Source organism: Camellia sinensis, chromosome 15 (genome assembly GCF_055761805.1).
Source record: "Camellia sinensis isolate YWXY chromosome 15, ASM5576180v1, whole genome shotgun sequence".
NCBI classification, from domain to species: Eukaryota; Viridiplantae; Streptophyta; class Magnoliopsida; order Ericales; family Theaceae; genus Camellia; species Camellia sinensis.
Window position 1 is genome coordinate 17,868,664 of NC_138975.1, and position 15,473 is coordinate 17,884,136.

General features: G+C 30.5%; 1 long non-coding RNA gene across 1 annotated transcript; it reads left to right on the forward strand.

Annotated features, from left to right (window-relative positions):
- The first annotated feature begins 10,474 nt into the window (after positions 1-10,474).
- Positions 10,475-12,050, forward strand: LOC114268637 (uncharacterized). Its single transcript, XR_003631340.2, has 2 exons — positions 10,475-10,765; positions 11,789-12,050. It is a non-coding gene; the product is annotated as an uncharacterized LOC114268637 (long non-coding RNA).
- The last annotated feature ends 3,423 nt before the right edge of the window (positions 12,051-15,473 follow it).

A 15,473-nucleotide genomic window follows, 5' to 3' on the forward strand; every position in this document is an offset into this window, starting at 1 on the left:
AATGCCTTACCCTTACAAAATCTCTCACAAAAATAAGGAATAAGAATAAGTGGTAATTGAACCCACTTTTACAATAATTCTCTCACAAAGAGTAGATATGAAAGTGTAAGAACAAAAGCTAGACTTAGATCTGAAAGTGAAAGAGAAGAATACAATTTTGAGCTCACAGAAAATTTTCTCTTCAAGTTCTTGATTTTTCTCCACATCCAACACTTCTATTTATACACAAAAATATGCCCGTTGGACACTCCTTGCTGACGTCATGGCTTACATAAGCACGCTCCTGACGTCATCGCTTACATAAGCACGCTCCTGATGTCATCGCTTACATAAGCAGGCTCTTGATGTCATTGCTTACATAAGCACACTCCTTAAATTTTGAATAGTCAACAAAAGATAAAAAATAAGACTGATTTTTTTTTCTTTTTGTTATTTCAAACATGGAGCCACCATTGTTGTAGACAATTTAATACAAAGTTCACAACTTTCAAACAAATAATTTTCTCCATCTAGTTTATAATATATATATATATATATATACACACATATATATATAACTCCATCTTTTTCATCTTGTTTGATTATAATATGATATAATCAATGTAATGTAAAAAATTTAATAGCGCACGTGATGTATTCTGCATATAATGTTATATAAGTTCTGATCAAAATTTTGCATACAGAAAAATCTCTATAAATAATATTTATGATGGATCTGAAAATATATGTCATCTTTAAAATATTGTATATGTTGTAAAGATTTTAAACTAAATGTATTTTACCACTCCATATTAATTTTGTCAAAATAAGACAACCCATAAATATCAAATTTGTCAAAATAATACAACCAATCAATCATTTTTGTCAAAATAATATAATTAATCAATTTGTCAAAAGATGAATAGTAATTAACCCTATTTTTCAAAAAGTGAATAGTAAAGTTTTTTGAAAATATTTAAAATAATCATTTTTGTCAAAATAATATAATTAATCGATTTGTCAAAAGATGAATAGTAATTAACCCTATTTTTCAAAAAGTGAATAGTAAAGTTTTTGAAAATATTTAAAATAATATTTAACATATATATTTTAAAAAGATAATATTATTTTATTTAAATAATATTTAACAAATATATATATTTTTTAAAAAGATAATAATTTGTGTCAAATAATATGTATATTAACTAATATATTTTAGACATCATCAAAATTAAATAATATGATTAACAATCTCCCCCTTTTTGATGATGGCAATATATGTATGGATTTGACACAAAATAAATTTGACAAAATATTTGACAACCCTGCGACATATAATTTTCAAAATCATATTTTTTCTCCCCCTTTGACATCATCAAAATAAAGATGAAGATAAGAAACAAACACAAGGGATACAATAATCTGGGGGGCCAACAATAAAATAAGGGGCCGGCTGTCTTGTCGGAATCATTGTGGGGATTTTGTAGCATCTCGAGCGCAGGAAGTATGGACAAACAAAAGATTTGAGCAGATATAGCAGATATGCATCGAGGAATGGAGCAATGGAGTGTATAAAAAGTGACATAGATCAGAAGCAAAGATACGAAATCATCAAGTGTTTGAGAGAAAAATTTGTTTTAGCTCATTTTATAATCATGTCATTCCTTACCTTGTCTATCAATGAGTCGGACCTGCATGAGGTGCCTGTAATGCAAGCAAATGAGAGAGTACCAGTGACGCAGGCACATGCTATGCCTGTAAATGAGGGTTCTAGTGGTATTGGCAATCGAAATGATTTCGATGCTATTAATCATACTATGGCTCTTAGTACACAGGCCATGACTGCAGTTTCCAATATGGCGCGACGATTACAAGCAAGAGTACAAGAAAATCAGCAATGGAGAGATGAGGTGTGCTTGTTAAAACAACAAGTAGTGAATATGTGTAAGGAGAAGAAGGAGCTGAAAAGAAAAAATGCACAGTTGGAGAATGCAGTGCAGTATTATGCAACGGTGATAATGCCAAGACTCACAGAAATCGAAAACAGAGAGAGGCATGTAACAGAGGCTCATGAAAAATTGTTGAGAGAAGTGAAAAAGAAAAAATCTGTGAAACCTTCTGAAAATTTACCTGTAATCGAGTAATATTTTCTTTTTCTGAAATAAAATTGTGAGCATTTCTTCCTTTATGTATTTATTATTATTATTTTTTTTTTTTTTTTAAATTTTGACTTTGCACAAAAAAATTGTTTGTTGGTGCAGATAAGGAGTATGGCAGATAAGAAAAAAAAAATGTATATATATACTCCCCCTAAAATTATGCACAGAATATACACATGCCCTTTTTTTTTTTTTTATATATATATATGTATATTTTTATAATGATTGTTAATCTCAAAATATGAGTCTCCCCCTGAATTAATGCACTAGAAATTTCATAAAATTGAAGAAATAGATTACCAATCTATGATACCAAAGGCCCTTAAGATCTGGCCATAAACAACTACACCAAGTGCACTAGCATAAAAGGAGAAAATAAAAATAAAAACAAATACTTCAATCAAGGTAGAAGCAACCAATATTAAATCCAAGAGAATTTGGAGCACATATAACAAGAAAAAAAAATACAACACAGTGCAATAATAATTTTAACATGTTGATCGGTGATGACCTTGATGATCGGAAGAAATAGAGAAGATTGGGTAGATCGGTGGCAATTTGTGTAGATCGGCAATGGATCTTGATGGATCTGTCACGGATCTTGGTGGATCGGCGATGGAACTTGATGGATCGGCAAAGATGGTGATGCAGATTTTTGGGTAGAGAAGTGATGGAGTTTTGTGGATTGGTGAGGGATTTTGGTGGATGATAGTAGTGATGAAAGTGATGGATGATTTTGTGGATGGTGGAGATGGTTGTAGATGATGGTGAACATGGATATGGAGTCGGCTAAGGAAGAAGGAGAGAGCGAGAGACCAAGAGAAAGAGAAAAAGAGAGAGTAAGGAAGAGAGTGGGTGAAAGATAGGGACGGACCGGGAGAGAGAGAGAAAAAATTATATATATAAATATATGTATATTATTATTGTTATTAATTTTTTTTTATAATAATAATAATAATTACAATATTTATTTTATTTAATTATTAAAAAATTATTTTTTAATATAAACATTATATTGGAGTATTCATCATACCAAGTTCTGTTCTAATATAACAAAATTGTTCTTCATTTAGAGGCTTGGTAAATATGTCAGCTAATTGACAATTTGTAGGCACAAATTCGAGTTCAATGTCACCTTTGAGTACATGATCTCTCAGAAAATGATGCCTTATTTCAATGTGTTTAGTGCGTGAGTGCTGAATAGGATTTTTTGAAAGGTTAATGGCACTTGTGTTGTCACATTTTATAGGAATATGATCATAGTGAAGTCCAAAATCTTGAAGTTGTTGTTTCATCCAAAGCAATTGTGCACAACACCCAGCGGCGGCAATGTATTCTGCTTCAGCAGTTGACAAAGCCACTGAGTTTTGTTTTTTGCAAAACCAAGAGGTGAGTGAGTGTCCAAGAAAATGACAAGTGCCACTAGTGCTTTTTCGGTCAAGTCTACATCCCGCAAAGTCGGCATCTGAGTAACCAAAAAGTTCAAAGGTGGTTCCCTTAGGATACCATAATCCCAAATTTTGAGTGCCGACAAGATATCTGAAAATGCGTTTGACTGCGATGATGTGTGACTCTTTCGGTGCGGATTGAAAACGTGCACACATACAAACACTAAACATTATGTCGGGCCTACTTGCAGTAAGATAAAGTAAAGAACCAATCATACCTCGATATTTCTTCTCATCTACGGGTTTACCTTGCTCATCTTTGTCGATTTTTATCGATGTGCTCATTGGAGTTGCTGCAGGCTTTGATGATTCCATTTCAAACCTTTTGAGTAGATCTTTGATATATTTCGTTTGATTTAAATGGATTCCATCATTAGTTTGTTTAATTTGTAGACCAAGGAAGTAATTTAATTCCCCCATCATACTCATTTCAAACTCACCCTGCATGTCTTTAGCAAACTCTTTGCACAAATTTTCATTAGTAGCACCAAAAATGATATCATCAACATAAATTTGAACGATTAGCATATCTTCATTTTTGATTTTTATAAAAAGTGTTGTATCAATTTTTCCTCTACAAAAACCTTTGTCAAGTAGAAAATTACTCAATCTTTCATACCATGCTCTAGGAGCTTGTTTTAAGCCATATAAGGCTTTTGAAAGTTTGAAAACATGATCCGGGTATTTATGATTTTCAAAACCGGGAGGTTGTTCAACATAGACTTCCTCCGAAATGTACCCATTTAAAAAAGCACTTTTAACATCCATTTGATATAATTTAAAATCTTTAAAACACGCAAAAGCAAGTAACATTCTAATAGCTTCAAGTCTAGCAACTGGTGCAAAAGTTTCATCAAAATCAATTCCCTCTTCTTGATTATAGCCTTGAGCTACTAATCTAGCTTTATTTCTAGTAACAACTCCAGATTCGTCCATTTTATTTCGAAAAACCCATTTTGTACCAATAACTGGATGATCCTTAGGTCGAGGGGTCAAAAACCAAACTTCATTTCTTTCAAATTGATTTAATTCTTCTTGCATTGCTAAAATCCAGTTTTCATCATTTTCAGCTTCTAAAAATGATTTTGGTTCAATTTGTGAAACAAATGCCAAGTTACCACAAATATTTCTAACAGAGGAACGAGTTTTTATACCTTCCGCCGCATCACCTATGATGAGGTCTTTGGGGTGGCCATGAGCATACTTCCATTCTTTTGGTAGATTTGAGTCATTTTCTGGAAGAGCATATATTTCTTGAAGATTCTCCATTGTCATTTCTTCGTCATGTTTGCGTAATGGATTTTCTTCATTTTCCTTTTTATAAATACTCTCCATGCTTGGTTGATTTTCTACAATATCATTACTTAACAGATTCTTGGAAATAATATCGTTAGATTCATCAAAAACAACATGCACAGATTCTTCAACAAGTAGAGTTCTTTTATTAAATACTCTATAAGCTTTACTAGACATAGAATAACCAAGAAATATAGCTTCATCCGATTTAGCATCAAATTTTCCTAAATTATCTTTATTGTTATTTAATACAAAGCATTTACAACCAAAAGCACGCAAGTGACTAATATTAGGTTTTCTACCTTTCCAAAGTTCGTAAGGAGTTTTCTTAAGAATAGGTCTAATCATGGCACGGTTTATAACATAGCATGCAGTGTTTACAGCTTCCGCCCAAAAATATTTAGGCAAATTATTTTCACAAAGCATAGTACGAGCCATTTCTTCAAGAGTTCTATTTTTTCTTTCAACCACACCGTTTTGTTGAGGAGTCCTAGGGGCTGAGAAATTATGATCTATTCCTAAGTCATCACAAAACTTAATAAAATCATCATTTTCAAATTCTCTACCATGGTCACTTCTAATACTACAAATATTAAGATTTTTCTCATTTTGAATTCTTTTACAAAGTTTTGAGAAATTATAAAAAGCTTCATTTTTGTGTGCTAAAAATAATACCCATGTATATCTAGTGTAATCATCAACACAAACAAGGGCATAAGATTTTCCTCCTAAACTTAATGTTCTAGATGGTCCGAATAGATCAATATGCAAGAGTTGAAGTGGTCTAGTAGTTGAAACGATATTTTTGGATTTAAAAGAAATTCTAGTTTGTTTTCCAAATTGACATGCATCACAAAGTTTATCTTTTTCAAAAACAATTTTTGGTAAACCTATGACTAACTCATTTTTTGAAAGCTTGGAAATTAAATCAAAATGAGCATGTCCTAATCTTCTATGCCAAAGCCAACCATTATCATTTATAGCAGATAAACATTTAATGTTAAAATGAGAAGATAAATCATGTAAATCAAACACATATACATTCTCATGTCTATAACCTACAAATAAAGTTTTGTTTTCTAAGGTATTTTCAATAGTGCAATGAGTTTTCTCAAAAATAACTCTATAACCTTTATCACATAATTGACTAATACTAAGCAAGTTATGTTTTAAACCTTCAACAAATAAAACATTTTCAATAATAGGAGAGGGATTTTTACCAATACTTCCTACACCAATGATTTTACCCTTGCTATTGTCGCCAAAAGTCACATATCCGCCATCCTTTAGTTGGAGTGTGGCGAACATAGCTTTATTTCCAGTCATGTGCCTCGAACATGCACTGTCGAGATACCATCTATCGTTACTGGATTTTGTCTTGAAACATACCTACAAAAATTTGATTTCTCTATTGGTACCCATTTTTTCTTGGGTCCATAAAAGTTAGAATTTGATACCCTTGAGATATCCTTAGGAACCCACATCTTTTTTATTTTAGCAAAAGGATTTCTTTTAATAGGACATGAAGGTGAAATATGACCTTTTGTTCCACAAAAATGACATGTGAGATGAGAGTGATTAGAAGATGCATATACAAAACCATTTTTGGCAGTTTTTACTTTTGAAAAAGGTTTATATCCAATTCCGGCTCTACCAAAAGTACGGTTTTGATTTTTAAGAATTTTATCTAAAGTCTCTCTACCTTGAGTGAACTTTGAAAGAGTAGTTTTCAAGTCTTCAATATTTTCTTTTAAAATAATTTGCTCATTTTTTAAAGACTCGTTTTCTTTTTGCAATACAACTAAATGTTTTTCAGAAATTGAAGACTCTTTTTGAGTTAAAATCTCATTTTCCTTTTTCATTTTCATGGCTTCATTTTCTAAAGCATTTATCTTGGAAGTCAATGATTCATTTTCTTTTGATAAACTTGAAATTACTTTCTTTTGACAATTATTTTTCAAACTAAGTTTCTTAAATTCTGCATGTAATTCATCAAAAGCTAATTGTAATTCATCAAATGTAAAGGATTCGTCATTTACCTCATTTTCATTTCCAAGTGCCATTAAACATAGGTTAGCAACCTCGTTTTTGCAAATTTCGGTTTCTGTGTCGCTTTCATCACTATCTTCTCCCCATGCTGCAATCATAGCTTTCTTTTTGTCCTTCTTGAATTTTTTCTTAAGTTCTGGACATTCTGATTTGTAGTGTCCAGGTTTGTTGCATTCATAGCAGGTTACTTCTGATTTTTTGTGATTTTCTCCTCTTTGAAAATCCCTGTTGTTGAAGTCTTTTCTGAAAAAATTTCGTACACCTTGTTTCTTTCTCACAAACCTTTGGAACTTTCTAGTGATGAATGCCATTTCCTCATCCTCATCTGAATCATCTTCCTTATCCTCTTGATGTTTCGAGGTGGATTTGAAAGCTATTCCTTTCTTCTTGTTGTTGTCTTCCTCTTCCTTTCCTTCTTGCATTATGAGCTCATGAGTTAAGAGAGATCCCATTAACTCATCTAGACTTAGCTTTGATAAATCCTTGGCTTCGGTAATGGCAATGACTTTTGTCTCCCAACTTTTTGGCAATGACCTAAGCACTTTTCTTACAATTTCAGCATTAGTATATATTTTGCCAAGAGAAGTTAAACCATTAATAATATCAGTAAAACGAGTAAACATTTGAGGAATAGTTTCATCAGGCTTCATTTTAAAAAGTTCATAATTATGGACTAGCAAACTGACTCTAGATTCTTTAACTTGTTCGGTTCCCTCATGAGTCACTATAAGCTTGTCCCAAATTTCTTTAGCGGTTTTACATGTGGAAATTCTATTGAACTCGTTGGCATCTAAAGCGCAGTACAACATGTTTGTAGCTTTGACATTAATTTGGGCCATTCTAGTATCTGATTCATCCCACTCATCTTCAGGTTTTGGTACCCTAAGTCCATCTATAGTTTTGGTAGGAATTTTTGGACCATTACAAATAATTTTCCAACATTCATAATCATTAGATTGAATATGTATGGTCATCCTAGTTTTCCAATAGCTAAAATTTGTGCCGCTAAATAGAGGTGGCCTATTAGATGCTTGTCCCTCGGGTAAGGAATAACTAGGGGTTGCCATGATCTACTCTGAGACGGTTAAGTCACAAAAACTAGAGTCTAGGCTCTGATACCAATTGTTATCCCAGTTAGGCAACCCAAGAGGGGGGGTGAATTGGGTTATTAAAAATTTCACAATATTAAATATAACACAATATTCAGAATTTGAATAAATAAAAACAAACAGAATAATAATTATCAATATAAAAGTAGAAGAGATAGAGAGAGAAAATCAAACACTGCGATTTATAGTGGTTCGGCACGCCAGGCCTACGTCCACTCCCCAAGGAACCTCCTTGAGAATTTCTTTACTATCAATTGAATAAATACACCACCAAGCTTGTGGATTTGGCACAGGACTTACTATTATCTATTGAGCCTCACTCAACAATAAATGCCTTACCCTTACAAAATCTCTCACAAAAATAAGGAATAAGAATAAGTGGTAATTGAACCCACTTTTACAATAATTCTCTCACAAAGAGTAGATATGAAAGTGTAAGAACAAAAGCTAGACTTAGATCTGAAAGTGAAAGAGAAGAATACAATTTTGAGCTCACAGAAAATTTTCTCTTCAAGTTCTTGATTTTTCTCCACATCCAACACTTCTATTTATACACAAAAATATGCCCGTTGGACACTCCTTGCTGACGTCATGGCTTACATAAGCACGCTCCTGACGTCATCGCTTACATAAGCACGCTCCTGATGTCATCGCTTACATAAGCAGGCTCTTGATGTCATTGCTTACATAAGCACACTCCTTAAATTTTGAATAGTCAACAAAAGATAAAAAATAAGACTGATTTTTTTTTTCTTTTTGTTATTTCAAACATGGAGCCACCATTGTTGTAGACAATTTAATACAAAGTTCACAACTTTCAAACAAATAATTTTCTCCATCTAGTTTATAATATATATATATATATATATACACACATATATATATAACTCCATCTTTTTCATCTTGTTTGATTATAATATGATATAATCAATGTAATGTAAAAAATTTAATAGCGCACGTGATGTATTCTGCATATAATGTTATATAAGTTCTGATCAAAATTTTGCATACAGAAAAATCTCTATAAATAATATTTATGATGGATCTGAAAATATATGTCATCTTTAAAATATTGTATATGTTGTAAAGATTTTAAACTAAATGTATTTTACCACTCCATATTAATTTTGTCAAAATAAGACAACCCATAAATATCAAATTTGTCAAAATAATACAACCAATCAATCATTTTTGTCAAAATAATATAATTAATCAATTTGTCAAAAGATGAATAGTAATTAACCCTATTTTTCAAAAAGTGAATAGTAAAGTTTTTTGAAAATATTTAAAATAATCATTTTTGTCAAAATAATATAATTAATCGATTTGTCAAAAGATGAATAGTAATTAACCCTATTTTTCAAAAAGTGAATAGTAAAGTTTTTGAAAATATTTAAAATAATATTTAACATATATATTTTAAAAAGATAATATTATTTTATTTAAATAATATTTAACAAATATATATATTTTTTAAAAAGATAATAATTTGTGTCAAATAATATGTATATTAACTAATATATTTTAGACATCATCAAAATTAAATAATATGATTAACACGTTACATACACCCACATCATAAAAAAGCTATAGTAAGTTTTTCCCAAACATTACATACACCCACATCATAAATGTACTTTTCCCAAACGTTATATACACCCACATCATAAAAAAACTATAGTAAGTTTTTTCCAACCGTTACATACACCCACATCATAAATGTGCTATAGTAAGCTTTTCCTAAACTTTTCACAAACGTTACATACACCCACATCATAAAAAAGTTATAGTAAGTTTTTCCCAAACGTTACATACACCCACATCATTCAAACATAATACCACCAAACCCAAAACAGTAAGTTCATGGGCAAAACTGTCCACCCCCAAATAATGGGACCTTTGGGTGTACAAAATTAAATATGGGACTGATTAGATTACAATCCCACCTTTTAGGATTCATGGGTCAATTCCCCAAAATTTTTTAACAAAAATATTTCACGTCAAAATAAATTGAAAACTCTTCTGGTCAATTACCTATAATTGGGCGGCTCTATCAAAAAATTACAAATACATCTTTTGAGATTTGCTTAAAATACAAATTATCTTCTATAGTTTGAAAAATTACAAATACCTTCTTATCAAAAAATTTTATTTAACAGAATTAATTAAAAAAGTAAAATTTCTAACTGTTCACGTATATAATAATAAAATTATCTGAATTATTAATTGAAATAAAATTTTAACATTATTAAAAATTGTTAATTAACTTGATAGTTTATTAACAAAAGGACCTATTTGTTATGAAATTAGGAACTTTAGAGGACAAAATATAATTTCTAAAACTATAGAGGATAATTTATAATTTAAGTAAATCTCAAGGATATATTTGTAATTTACCTAAAAATAATCTGAAAGCGATTTGTGCAAACAGTGGAATTCAATGACTCCAATATTCAAACAACGCGTAAGCTGAATTGATACGAAGCACCCTCTCTATCTCTCTCTCTCTCTCTCTCCCCCTCTCTCTCTCTCAACCAACCAACCAGTATAAATATTGCTGAATATGTATGTGTTTATTAACTACCAAAGCAAGCAAAATATATTAGAGAATTTAAAATATTATAAGCTTTAATGGCAATTTCTTACTCTGCAAAGTCTGTTCTAGCTACTTTTTTCATCTTCGCCATTGTTCTATCTCCATACTTACCATGTGATGCAGCCAAAGGTAAAAATCTCAACAACCACCCTAGATTTTTCAGCATATTTCATTTCATGTTGCAATACCCAAGGTTGGTTTAATAAAGATGCATCAATTAATGATATAAGTATTCTTTTATATTTGAATAATACTATATGTATCAATTGGTATATTAATTGGTGTTTTAACAGGTGTTGTGATGTAATTTTAGAGGTTTTAATTCTTTATAGTTTGTATAATAGGTAAAGTTATAATTTTAAAGTGAGAGCATCATACCATATGTTAGCACCACCATTTGTATTTTTAACCTTCAAGATTAGGGATGACAATTCTTTTCTTATCCTAATCCCACATCATTAATATTTATTAATTTTTTTTTTATATAATATATATACATAATAAGATTAAAATTAAAACACTCATTTTTGTTGGAGTAAACAATGTTAAGATTTAATTAGTGTTTTGTGAGGTTTGTGTATAGAAAAAAAATCAAGACTGGGGTAAAATTATGAGTAAAACTTCTAGATATATAATATTACTATTTTTATTTCTTTACTTCTTATCTATCTCTTTTTAGCTCTCATCACTTATCAATTATTATCTATAATATATCATATTATCTCTCACTTTATCAATACCATCATTTCTAATATTAAAAAAACATCATATTCTAACTCATTGTCCCTATCACTTTCCCAATTCACATCACTTTCCGATATTATTTAAAATAGGAGGCTACAAATCTGTCCTGCTCTGGGTTTATTTGGGAAGAAAAAACCCGGGTTTTTTGGGCTATTTTAATCACAAAAAAAATAAAATAGGCGTTTTAATCCAGTAAGATAAAACATCACATTTAACCTATAATAATTATATTTTTTCTCTCACAAAAGTTAAAAAAATCAAAAAGTCCATTCCAAACGAAACTTTTTAACTCCAGAGTAAAATAATCAAAAAGCCAACTCACATCACAAACGAATCCTATGTTGTCATCCTATTACGGGTTCGGTTTCAATTTTAATTAACATTTTCATGTTTTGCGTTTTTTTGCAGAGCCAATTAACAGACCTTATTGTCCAGCTTGCAACTGTTGCAAGGTTGAGCCACCACCCCCATGTTGCTATTGTGCTTGCTCTGTCATCACCGATCACCCTGAAAATGCGACGCCGTAATCAAATATATACATATAGGAAGTTATTTATATGTGTGCCATGCAATAAAGCATTTTAAACATGTGCCAGTGTTTTGAACTATACACTACTTGTAATTTTTTCATAAGAGATGCAAGTTAAAAGTCATATGATGTTTTAATTTATTGATATAGTGTGTATTTGGTTTTGCTTATTTATGTTGTTGTGTTCGGATTTTTAATTTATTATTGAAAGAAAAACGAAAGAGAAATAAAATAAATAAATTTAGTGCTTTTTTCCCACAAATTTATGATGTTATGTTAATTGAATTTATAAGGGAAAAAGAAATGAAATAAAAGAAGAATAAAATTACTTGTACATATTTATTTTCTTATGATTTATTAAATAAAAAATAATAATTTTTAATAAACATCCATTTATTTTCTTACTTTTCGAATCCAGCCAATAGATAATAAACAAATAAAAATAAAAAGCAGAAGAAGCTTATTTACTTTAGTGGAAATATCAAATCAGTTGTATTTTCAAAAAATAATTACAAATTAATACTAAATTTATAAATATTAATAATTAAAATCATAATTTTTTTTACCTATGTGTAATTGTTTTTTTAAAAAAAATTGCATTGGGGTGTAATTACCCTTTGCTTTAGTAATGACTCAATGTAAAAGCGATGGGCAAGCCCATTGACTGGGTGGGCCTAATCTTGGACGACGACTACAGAAAATGACAAGAGTGAACCACAACTACTAATAAGTCTTTTTTTTTTTTTTTTTGGGGTACATCGGAAGGTAAACTAATAAGTCTCAAATACAAAATTTAAAATTTATTTACTCCTAAAACAAAATATATGTATCAATTATTTTTATATGTTTTTAATTATTATCAAAAAAATTTATTTTTTTTAAAAAAAATTAAAAACGTTGTTACATCCCACCACCATTAGACTTCAGTCAGACGATCATCGGAGATTCGTCAAAATGTTCAACATCTCCGGAAAGTGGCCAAAATATCACCGGAAATTCGCTAGATCTGAACATCACCAGAAATTGTCGAAATGTCTAGAATGTTCACTAAACATTAAGAATATCGCCGGAGACTTACCAGAATATCTAGAATATTACCCGGAAAAAGAAAAAAAAAAAGGAATAAATTGAGAAATTAAAGTGAAAAAATATAGAAAAATGTGCTAAATATTGATAAATTAAAAGAAGAAATAAAAAAAACTAAGAATAACAAACAGCAACAATGGAAAAAATATATATGTTATTTTCAATTTTTGTAGAGTTTAAGAAAATAATTTTCAATATTGATCAAACTGAAAAATAAACTTTTAAACTGTAAAATATTACAATTTCAAAGCATGATTCTATTAAGTATTTATCCTTATTAATATAATTGAAAAACATGTTATAAAATTGTAAAATTTTACAATTCTAAAGAATGATTCATTTCAGCCAAAAAAAAAATTGAAGCTATAAAATTTTATAATTTTCGCCGTCTGTAATTAAAACTTGAAAACAATTTGTTCAGAATTTAAAATTTTTCTCCATTATAACAAGAAAATAGAAGTGTTTAGTACAGAAAAAGTATAAAAACTGAGAGATCGAAAAAAAGAGACAGATATAAAGAGATGCTTGTACTACAACAATTATTTTTTTGTCTAAATCTAGCTGGATCTAACATAGATCTACTCAGATTTGATATAGATCAAAGTAGATCTACATCAGATTTGAATAGATATACTCATCTTCTTCGTCAGAAACTCATCCCTTTCGTCGACGATGAGTATGAAGTAAGGAGTCGGTACTCAATGGTTGCCCGTGAATCCCAATTAATGGTAGTCACCGGTCACCAATGACTGTAGATTAAAAGGAGAAAGAAAAAAAGGACTTATGGGTAATTTGCCCAAGAATGAAACATCAAGCCCAATCTATTAGCCATATGTGCCGGGAAATTCTATTTTCATACACTTAATTAGCTCAGTATACATCTTTTCTCAATACACACACCTATTAATTTAATTATTAACTAATTTTCTCAATCCACGCACTTAAAGTTACAATTACACCCTTCACTCATAACCATTGTACGCACACCACTTTACCCTCCTTTCCATACACTTTTGATTGATCCTACGTCCACATTTGTAGTTTCACCCATGCAAAAGTAAAGACCAAAGTCAATGAAATTTCCTCCATTGAAGACCTCCATTGAAAACTTTTGTTGAAGGTAAGCCATTTTTCCATTTTATTATTACATTTATTATTTTGTTATTGCCTTTATCATTTTCGCATCTCTGTGCACTCCATTGACATAAAACCTTCAATTTGTTTCTTGTGTTTTATGGTTTGGGGCTTTCAGCTCTGGTTGTCCGAAATTATAGGTTTAATTTGGAACTTAATCACCAAATAAATGGTATGATTTCGACCAATTAGTTTTCAAAAAAATATAAAAATTTGACATCTGTTTACCGAAATTTATGACCACAAGCACAAACACTCTTGTGAAATGGAAACTTTAGGCAGTGAGGTGAGTGAGTAACAGATGATCGAGTTAGTGAAATGTAGAACGAGTGTATCTGTGACTAGCAGTAGGAGTGCAAGGCAAGTGGGTCTCCTTTGCATTAGAAGTTTATAGTAGAGAAGTTGGTGAGCGAATGTAGAAGCTCATTATCCCTTAGGTTTTTTTTACCTCAAAATGTGTATATTGAGATTTTTTTTGTTCTTAAAATATGTGTATAGAGAGTTTTTTCATATAATATTATGAATGTTGTTGGATGTCTATTATAATCATTTTTATTTATAATATAATTGTTATTAAATTAATATTTCATTAAGTGTGCACCCTGAACTAACTAGATGTGTGGAAATAGAATTTCTCATATAAGCCTAATGGACAAGCCCATTGACCGAGTGGGCCTAACGGTGAATGACAAATGACAATAGTGGAATGCGTTAAGCCCAATCTAACAACCATATGGGCCTACCACGTGCACACAAAAAAAAGGTCCTTGGGCTGCAAAAAACATAGATTGAATGGGCCAATTGTGACACTACTCTTTCTGTTCAAATTATATTAAACCGATACCCAACCCATTTAGTTTAGAACAGCCCAACCAACTATCAGAGCCCAAACACCCGGCTCCTCAAACTGTCCTCTTATATTACAGCTTTTAGATTGGGCCTCTGTGGTTTTTTTTGATAGTTTTCAAAGTTTGGCTTAAGTTGGCTTCAAAAAATTGGCCCAGAGAGAGAAAGAAATGGGCATTGTTTGGTGGCACAATTATTCATTTCAAGACCAAAATGGTCCATTAAAAAAAAGTGAAATATTTTAAATTAAATGTTATTTCTTTAATCACTTTAAAAGGAGTGAATAAACTACTTGGAGTCTTCGGTAGATATTAGTTTTCAGCTTTGTACATAGGACACATAGTAGTAGCCTTATTACTGTTATCTTTTATTATTTTCATATATTTTTCCATACAATAATATTACATACCCAAAATCTTATCCAAAAGTTTATTTAGAATTATCAATATGTAGTTTAAATTCATTCAATTCATTAATTCACAATTAATTAAGTCAATC